Source organism: Oryctolagus cuniculus, chromosome 17 (genome assembly GCF_964237555.1).
Source record: "Oryctolagus cuniculus chromosome 17, mOryCun1.1, whole genome shotgun sequence".
Lineage (NCBI taxonomy): Eukaryota > Metazoa > Chordata > Mammalia > Lagomorpha > Leporidae > Oryctolagus > Oryctolagus cuniculus.
In genome coordinates, this window is record NC_091448.1 from 19,748,541 (window position 1) to 19,757,347 (window position 8,807).

General features: G+C 55.5%; 1 long non-coding RNA gene and 1 other non-coding gene across 2 annotated transcripts; one reads left to right on the top strand and one right to left on the bottom strand.

Moving 5' to 3' along the window:
- The first annotated feature begins 3,799 nt into the window (after positions 1-3,799).
- Positions 3,800-8,807, top strand: LOC138846072 (uncharacterized). Its single transcript, XR_011383455.1, has 3 exons — positions 3,800-3,939; positions 4,385-4,474; positions 7,441-8,807. It is a non-coding gene; the product is annotated as an uncharacterized lncRNA (long non-coding RNA).
- Positions 5,602-5,792, bottom strand: LOC138846360 (U2 spliceosomal RNA). The gene has a single exon (XR_011383842.1). It is a non-coding gene; the product is annotated as a U2 spliceosomal RNA (small nuclear RNA).

Genomic DNA, 8,807 nt, shown 5'->3' on the forward strand with positions numbered 1-8,807 from the left:
AGCGTGTGAGCCCAGGGCTTCGGACAGGAAGCACACCACAACACAGAGAGGCAGTCAGACTCCTGCGGGGCTGAAGGAAAAGTTTCCATGAGCCGCAGAGAGACCCATCCATCAGGTTGTAAGGGTTCATGGATTAAGGTGTCTCTCTAGCTTAGGTGGGGAAACCTGCAAGGCCAGCCTTAGACCCAGGCATTTCCCCTCCCGCCTCCTTCTTGTGTGGAAGTCCCTTCGTGGTTGGCAGAAATGTTCCCGGAGGGAAGGCCATGGAAGCTGGGGGTTCTTGTCTTCACGCAAGAAAGAATTCAGGCATGAGACCTAGAGCGGAGTGATAAGGCTTTACTGGGGACAGGGCATCCGTCAGGAGGGAAGGGACAGCGAGAGAGAGAGAGCCCAGTCACTCAGACTGGGGGAGAGCAAGGTTACATGGTTGAGTGCAGAGGATGAGGCCAGGCAGGTGGCTCCGCAGAGAGGCAGAGGGCTGAGGGTGCCGTCCCTTTGGACTCCCTAGGATTTTAAGGGGGTCTGTTTACCCACCTCCCCCCTCCTCCAGGACAAAGAATGGAGAGTCCTGGAGGAAGGGTTTGTTGGGAGAAAATTAGCAAATTCCTCCCCAGATTTGCTGGCACCAGGCTGAGTCGGGGGCTTCCCTTCAGGCGTGTCTGAGGTTTTCTTGCCCCTGTTATCAGGTAACCCCTTGGTCCTGAGGAGAGAGAATTCTCCTGGGAGCTTTCCTGGGGAAGGGCTGGGACAACCTGGGAGGTGACCAGGGTCTGGGCTCCTGGGGCTTCCGCAGCAGGTGCTGGGCTGCAGGCCTGTCTCCCACACACACACACACACACACAGACACACGGGCTCAGTTTCTGACTTCCTACCTGACAGCAGGTGAGACAGAAGCCCCAACACTGGGGCATCTTCCAAGCCCAACACAAACTGGCAACAGCTAAAGAGAAAACCTCTACAGCCTGCTTTTTGATGTCATATGTTCCCCCGTGGGGGCGTACCCTGATGTCCCCAGGGACTGGAACCCAGGCACCCTGGTGTAGACAAAGGCTCTCAAGCTGACCAAACGTGTGCCCCACACCGCCCCACCTGGGGTGCTGGGGTCGCTTGATCAGGGAGCCAGGTTGGCTTCAGTGTCCCTGTGCTGGGAATGAGATGAGAGGGGAATACGTGGAGCTGTATGGTGGTGTCGCCCTTGAGTTCCTGTCACTGTGACTTGTCCGTCCGTGTCTACGCATCGCCCCCGTTACCCTGCTTAGATCCCGGTCCCCCAGGGATCTTGCTCACCCTTCCTCTAAAATCAGGGTGGCGCCAGCTAGGCCTCCTCCTGATAACTTCTGGGGGAAAACTCAGATAGGAGTTTCTCATATTTACACCCATAAAGTCGTTTGTTTCAGGAGGAGATGTGTGAAGACAAAGACCCATCTCCTTGAAACCCCCCGGCCTCAACCGGACTGCGCGCTCAGCCCTCTGCCTCCACGCTGAGCCGCCCGCCTGCCTGGCCAGGTGTGTTCTCTCCACCCAACCATGTAACCTCGCTCTTCCCGCAGTCCGAGCGACTGGGCACTCTCTCAGGTTCTGTCTGCAGAGGTGCCCGTCCGTTCTTATGGATGTCCCTTCCCTAATGAACTTAGCTATTTTACTTTCCACTACCCTCTGTCTCGCACCTGAATTCTTTCTTGCGTGAAGACAAGAACCCTGCCATTCTCCAGTAACAAGCCCCCTTCCTCAGTCTGCACCGCTTAAAGGGGCAGCACTAGCCCATGCGCCCGTCTGGTGACCCCTCCTCCCGGTGCCTGCGAACCCCTTTCTGGGCAGTAAATCATGGACTGAGTCACTGCAGCAGGGACGGGAACTTGAGGCGCAGCCAGCAGTCCCAGCCAAGCCTGCTTCCCACAGCCGTGCCCAGCCATTGTGTTGCAGTATCGCACAGTGTAGTGGTCGTGTCTCTCCCTGAGAAAGGTTGTGCATCTCTGCACGTCCTTAACCCACCGCTTTATTCCCTGTGAACAAGCTCTTCCTGTCCTCTGTACCAGACAGCGGGGTCCCTGCCCTTGGTGCTGAGTCATGTAACTAAGGCGGGGCCTGCACTGTGGGGCAGAGGGTTAATCGCCACCTGGGACACTGGAGTCCCATCTGGGCTCCGGCTCAAGCCAGGTTGCTTCCACTTCAGATCCAGCTCCCTGCTAATGCGCTTGAGAAAGAAGCGGAACACAGCCCAGGTGATCTGGCCCCTGCGCCCCCGTGGGATGCTAGAAGAACCTCCTAGCTATGGCCTGGCACAGCCCCCATCATTGTGGCCATCTGGGGAGTTAACAAGTTTATGGAAGATCTCTCTCTCTCTCTCTCTGTGTCACTCTGAGTTTCTTTTTTTCTTTCTTTTTTTTTTTTTTTTTTTTTTTTTTTTTTTGACAGGCAGAGTGGACAGTGAGAGAGAGAGACAGAGAGAAAGGTCTTCCTTTGCTGTAGGTTCACCCTCCAATGGCAGGAGCCAGGCACTTATCCTGGTCTCCCATGGGGTGCAGGGCCCAAGTACTTGGGTCATCCTCCACTGCACTCCCTGGCCACAGCAGAGAGCTGGCCTGGAAGAGGGGCAACCGGGACAGAATCCGGCGCCCTGACCGGGACTAGAACCCGGTGTGCTGGTGCTGTAAGGCGGAGGATTAGTCTAGGGAGCCACGGCACCGGCTCACTCTGAGTTTCAAATAAATGAATAGGTGCCAGCGCTGTGGTGTAGCAGGTTAAAGCCCTGGCCTGAAGTGCCAGCATCCCATATGGGTGCCGGTCCTATTCCAGGCTGCTCTTCTTCTGATCCGGCTCTCTGCTATGGCCTGGGAAAGCAGTAGAAGATGGCCCAAGTGCTTGGGCCCCTGCACCCACGTGGGAGACCTGGAAGAAGATCCTGGCTTTGGATTGGTGCAGCTCTGGCCTTAGCCATCATCTGGGGAGTGAACCAGATGATCTCTCTCTATAACTCTGTCTTTCAAATAAATAAAATAAATCTTTTAAAAATAAATAAATAACTTTTTTAGAGGACAGTATTTGATTGTCAAGAAAAGATTGTTGGTAGATGAGGACAAGTGCAGACCTTGGGGTCTCAAGAAATACTGTCCTTTCCTGCTCAGTGACCACGATCTGAGGCTTTTTTTTTTTAATTACAACGATTTATTTGTTTATTTAAAAGGCAAGATAGAAGGAAGTGAAGATCTTTCATCGGCTGGTTCACTCCCCAATTGTGGGGAGCAACTCAGACTAGACTAAGTTACTCGAATTAAGACTTATTCTATGCATCTGCTCTCCCACAATATGGCGCTGGGAGAGGAGGAAACAGCTTTTGTGCAGCTGCCTCCAGTTCAATTGATAAGCTGCAGGAGCTGCTCCTGCTCCTGATTGGAGGAGAGCAGCGTACTCGGCGTGTGGGTAGCAGAGTTGGGATTGGTGGAAGAGGACTATAAAGGAGGAGAGAGACAACATGCACCAGGAACATCTATCTGAAGGAACATCTGAGCAGCCCCCGAGAGAGCCGGCCGGCGGTGTGCCGCTCCCCCGCGGAAGTGGGGAAAGTGGCAGGGGGAGCCGCCCCTCCACGGAGGTGGAGGGACAGCAGCCAACCCGGGAAGAACCAGCAGCAAACCCGGGAAGGGCCGAGCAGACAAAAGAACAGCACAGGGTCCTGTGTCGTTCCTCCGCGAAGAGGGGGAGCGACACCCAATGGCTGCAATAATGGGCTCAGCTGATCTGGAGCCAGGAGCCAGGAGCGTGTTCTGGGTCTCCCACGTGGGTGCAGGGGCCCAAAGACTTGGCCATCTTCTACTGCTTTCCCAGGCCATAGCAGAGAGCCGGATCGGAAATTAGCAGCCGGGACTCAAACTGGCACCCACTGGACGCCAGCTCTGCAGGTGGAGGCTTTAACCCTCCAAGGCACGGTGCTGGCTACAGGTCGGAGGCTTTTAAGCAGTGCAAAGGGGAGGTTGGGCTGTTGAGCCAGGTCCCATCTGCTTGCTGGTCTGATACCAGGTATCTCAGAAGCAGCCCAGCTCCCTGGGAGACTTGTTCCCTGCCTTGGCTTTATCATGAGGTGGAGATGGCAGGATATTCTGTGCAACGTGACTGCACAATGAAATGCAAGCAGCGAAGTATGACCTCCGAGATGTTCGTGTGTCATCCATCAGGACACAGCCCAGTCAGTCTGGAGCCTGTGCTTATCCTGCCCTTTTGTTTGCTACCATACACTTAGAGCCCCAGTCCTGCTGACCAGAGAGGACAATCGTAGCTGGCTTTCCAGTTTCTGGAATGCACCTGCAAGCACTGTTTGTTTTTTCTAGCATGCTGATTCCTCACAGAATCATTGGTTCTCTCTCTCTCTCTCTTTTTCCTTTTGCAGTGGATGCAAGACTTCATTAAAGGTCTCCCAACCAGCAGTTTGCTTTTGTACTTCAGAATAGGAAAAGGAAAAGGAAAAGGAAGCTTTTTGGTGAGATAACACTTTTCCCCTTGTTCTTCCAAATGCTCTTTCTTTTCGTTTTTCTTCCTTCCTCCCTTCCTTTGTTCCCTTCTGGCCGGCAGACAGAAGTGGGAGTGGGCACACACAGAGCGGGTAGGCTGGAGAGAGCGAGAGCAGGCGCTTTTGCTTCCATCTGCTGGTTCAGGAACCGCACCCATGTGGGAGGCTGGCTCTGCAGGTGATGGCTTCAACCGCTGCTGAGTCACTCCCCAGATGCCTGCAATGGCCAGTAGCCGTGCTGGGCTGGAGTGGAGCTGGGAGGGTCATCTTGGTCTCCCACAAAGACGGCCGGGCCCCAACTACTTTGAGGCATCACCTGCTGCCTCCCGGGGTCTTGCACCAGCAGGAAGCTCGAATCAGGAGCCAGAGCTGGGGTATTGTACCCAGGCACTCTGATATGGGATACAGGCATTTGCTTATCTCATAAACATTTATCTGAAAGAAGAGAGGTGCTCCATCTGCTGGTTCAGTCTGGCTAGGTTGAAGCCAGGAGTCAGGCGCTTCATCCATGGCTGGCAGAGTCCCAAGGACTTGGGCCATCTGTGGACCCAACTTGTCACAGCACTTTACAAGGGAGCTGGGGCGGTGTGGACTGAATCCGATATGGCATGCAGCAGTGGCGGCTTAACACTGCTGTGCGCGACATTGGCCCTGATGCAGGCGTCTTAAGTGCAGGCCTCACCTCTGGGCTTAAATAGGCACATCCTGTCCCTAAAATAGTTGACTTAAAAAAACCAACCGAACCGAACCGAACGCAACTTCTCGGACTTGTCCCCCTCTCTACTCTTGATCTAGAACTCCTCCTAGTGCTGCTCAATAGCCAAACATCACAGCTGGAATTCACGCTCTGTTTACCTTCACTGGGAGATGCAGCCTAAAGTGCAATGAAATCCCCTTCTCAACATGGATTTCTAGAGTTCTTTGTGGACTAAGATTGTGCTCCAGTCACGGCCGGAAACAAGATTGTGAAGCTCTATTTTTCCCGTATGTGTAGAAGCAAGACCTTTTATTCCCATGGGTCGCGAAGTAGCGAGAAAAAACGAAGAGTTCCTTAAGCACTGATTATTCTGTTTTTAGTCAACTCATTATTTCCCCCGAGGGGGTGCACCGCGCCCGGAGGTACTGCAATACCGGGTCGATGCGCGGAGTGGACGGAGCAAGCTCCTATTCCAACTCCCGGCTCCAAAAATCCATTTAATATATTGTCCTCGGATAGAGGACGTATCAGATATTAAACTGATAAGAACAGATACTACACTTGATCTTAGCCAAAAGGCCGAGAAGCGATGCCGGGCCCCTGCGCGCGCGCCGCCGCCCGCCCCCGCCGCGCACCTTTCACGCGCGGTGACTCCCGCCCCGCCCCGCCCCGCCCCCGCCGCTCCTCGGGCCCGCGCGCGCCCCGCAGGCCACGCCGCCCTGTCGCCCTCATCGTCCACGCGGGCGATTCCTCGCCCGCGCTCGGGACCGGCCCCCCTCCCCCCTCCTCCCTTCTCCTCCCCCGCCCCACCGCCGCGGCCGCACTCATCTGCATGTCACGCCCCCGCCGTCCTCATCTGCATGCACCCGCCCCGCCCCGCCCCGCCCCAGGCACCGCGCGCCACCCCGCGGAAACATGGCCACGTGGCTCGGCCTTGTGGGCAGCGAGGCCTCCGCACGGAGTTCCCGGGTTCTCCCGCGAGGGCCCGAGAGAGCCGGCGGTTCCGCCGCGTGCTCGTGACTCCCGGCTGGGGCGGGACCCGCACCGCGGGGGACCGGCCGCCGCACCGACTGCCGCTGTGGGAGGGGCCTTGCCTTTCACTGGAGCTCGTTTGCAGCTGACACACTTCAACTAGCGTGGAGAGCGTCCCGAGGACGAGGACCGACGAAAAGGGCGGCCCCTGCGCTGGGCAGGCCGTGCGGGGCTCTGCTCGCCCGGGAGCTCGCTGCCTGGCACCGAGGTGGCGTTACCCCGCGCAGACAGCCGAGGGCTCCGGGCGCGTGTGGGAAACAGGCTTCCTCAGGACAGCCGTGTGTCCAGGCCTGTCGCTGCCTCGCGACATTCGATGTCCAGGAGAAGCTAAAACCACCGACAAGAGAGAGCCCCCGCTGAGCCACTAACTTCACTGTGCTAATTCTTTTTGGACCATAGCTAGTAACACAGTTTTTAATGCACGGGCCTAGAAGCAGGGCTAGGAATGTTAGAATTACAGGGCCAGCCGGTGCCACTAGTAGAGTAGTAAGCCATGGCGAGCTGGCAAACCAACCCTGGAACCATCCGTAGGATCGTTTCTGTTTTTGTTTTTGTTTTTGACAGGTAGAGTTTTAGACACACAGAGAGAAAGGTCTTCCTTCTGTTGGTTCACTCCCCAAATGTCCACCATGGCCGGTGCTGTGCCGATCCAAAGCCAGAGCCAGGTGCTTCCTCCTGGTCTCCCATGCGGGTGCAGGGGCCCAGGCACTTGGGCCATCCTCCACTGCCCTCCCGGGCCACAGCAGAGAGCTGGGCTGGAAGAGGAGCAACGGGGACTAGGGGAGTAGGGGACTAGAACCTGGCACCGTCATGGGGTGCCGGCGCCGCAGGCGGAGGATTAACCAAGTGAGCCGCGGCGCCGGCCCGCATCCACAGGGTTCTTGTCTAGTTGTGTGACCAGAGAAGCAAAGGGTCCTTGTCTTCGTGCAAGAAAGAATTCAGGCGTGAGGCAGCAGGGGAAAGCAACATAGCAAGGTTTATTAGGGTAGGGACACGCGTAAGAACGGATGGGCACCCCTCCAGGCAGGATCCGAGAGAGAGTGCATAGTTCATGTGCAAGCTGGGGTTCCTAAGGGGATGGGTCTTGCCTTCCCGCCTTTCCCCTCCCCCTCTCCTTCTCCTTCTCCTTCTCCTCCTCCCGAACAAAGGACTTGTTGGGTTAAATACGAAGAATTCCTGTCTGACTTTTTCTCCCTGAACTTACCAGGGAGATGCCTGGCTGGCATCGGCATCGCCCCGCCTTAGAGGAAGCCTGTTTACCAGGCCAGGCAGAAGGGGCAGGACTCCCTGGAAGGTCATCAGGATCCGGGCAGGACTTCGAAGTGCAGGATGCTGGGCTTCTGGAGCTTCCACAGTGGGTGCTGGTCTTCAGGCCTTTCTCAGGCACACATGGGCTCAATTTCTGACTTCCTACCTAACATAACTGTGGACACCAATCCAAGGACAAGACGCCCACTGGAGTGGAGGTCAGAAGACCTGATTTCCCTATCTGGCTTGCTCATGATAAAACAAAAGAGTCCTCAGAGGATCTGATACCTAATTTGTTATCAGCAATCAAGGAGCTGTTCTTGGGCTAAAACTGGAACAGGAGCGGGAGGACAAGGGCTGGAAGGTGAAAGCCTGGAGATTGGCCAGTCCCAAACTTGCAGAGGATTATTGATAAGCCAGGGGGAGTAGAGCCGTTGATGCAAGAGCAGAGGCCACGATTCAAAGGAATGAGGCCCAGAGTGGGCTAGACAGGGTCTAGAACAAAGGACAGAGTCATTATGAGAGGACCTAAGAAAGGTGCTGTCTAAGCCAAACAGAAACTGACAGAAGGGGCCTGATAATAATCCAGTGGGCTTGAAGGCTCTGTCCGTTATGAGGAACAAGCTTATCGATCTCTTCACACGGGGTACATCCTAAGGGAGGTGTGAACCTCTTGGGGAAGGCACCCTGTTGTTGGGAGCCACTGTGCTGGTGTCCCTGTATAGGCCTTTGTTTAGACTAACCTTCAACTGTGTTCCTGTAAGGAGGATTCACTAGAAAGTTCCATTTGTACAGCTCACTGCTATGGTTAGCGCTTGGCCATCTGGCTTCAGTGCTCTCTTTCTTGTACCTTGATAAGCACATCTGGTAGCTGTAAGACCTCGCTGTAACCCCCTTTGTCAAACTGATACTGATTCCTGTGAAATTATTCCTTTAAACTATGTTGTAAGATGACCCCTGCTTACCCTCGACTGTTACGGTCCTTGCCTTGTACTATATAAGCTACCTCCTTCTCCAATAAAGTGAGAGCTTGATCAGAGTACTGTCTTGGTCTCCCTTCTCGTGTCTGGTTGGTCTCTCCCTTCAGGTCTGCCCTCCTCGTGTCCTAGTAGATTACCCCGCGGGCCGGGGCAAGTGGCGCCCAACGTGGGGCATGAGGAACGGGAATTGAGCTGAACGTCGCTGGAAAAGCTGGCTGTTTCATTTAGGTCGCCGCCTCTTCTCCTAAGAGCCACCACAGATGTTTGATCTGTGATACAGGCCCGGAGAAGGCGAGTGAAGACCCGCATGGTGGCCACCGCGTCCTGACCCGTCCGTGATACAGGC